Below are 1097 nucleotides of genomic sequence, written 5' to 3'. Positions count from 1 at the left end.
GTATCACAATTTTCAAACAATCAATGTGCACAAAAATGTTTCGAAACACAAAGAATACCAACTTTGTTTTAATGATCAATAAAATCAAATAATATAGTATAAATAACTCTATTAAAATTGCTCAATTTAAATATAAATACTTCTTCAAACGAAGTCTTAAAGAAGTATTATTATTATTTTATGATTATAATAATAAGACTTCAATTATTATAATTAAATATCTCGTAAAAAGTCTGGCTTAAATGATAAATTTTATTTTATAACAAACAATAATTTATTGTTGTTATTATTCATTTTTATTATAATTCATAAAAATATCGAGCCGAACAAAGAATTCAATTATATCAAGACGCCTTTATTTATAATCAAATCCTGAAATTATACATGTAATACACCAAAGTAATGGTTGTGATGGTTCTAATTATGTTTTCACTTTGACACTTTAACATGGGGTATTATTCAATTTACTGGTGGGTAAATAAGAGACAAGCTGCTTTGAACAATTTCTGCAAAATGTTGGTAACTTGAAGTTGATGTATGAAGTTTAAATTTGTTTTAACTTGGTTGCCTTAATTGTTTTTTTAGTTTTTTGGTTTTTGAATTAAAATAAATTAAAAAACAAATCATTTGTATGATTTTGGTTTCATTGTCTTTTATGTTTGCTAAATCATCATTATAATTACAAAACAAACATCAAGTAATTTAAATTGAATTGTTTGTAAAGAAAACACAAGCACAACAACAAAATACTGTATTTATGAAGTCGCAACTCCTAAAATGCCCAGTCTAAAATTTTTCAAAAGATAATAAAACATAATTTCTCAAAATTGTTTTTTTGAATGTTTTTAAAAAAAGTTTTGGCTTTTTATTGTTATTGTAGCATGTATAACGAAAATTATATTTAGTAAATGAAATTAAATATGAAATTTATCTAATAAAGAAAACTTAAATATATTTTTAAATACATCAAAACTAATGTTGAATTATAATTTCCATAAAAATCGAAATGAACAAAAATAGAATTTTTGTTTATTTTTTTTCAAATAATTAAAGTCAAAAAATGAGCAATAAAAAATAGGAAAAGAATGAATAACGAA

The sequence above is a fragment of the Entamoeba invadens genome (genome assembly GCF_000330505.1).
Source record: "Entamoeba invadens IP1 unplaced genomic scaffold scaff_1105074726103, whole genome shotgun sequence".
Lineage (NCBI taxonomy): Eukaryota > Evosea > Mastigamoebida > Endamoebidae > Entamoeba > Entamoeba invadens.
Note: the sequence above shows the minus strand (reverse complement) of the source record.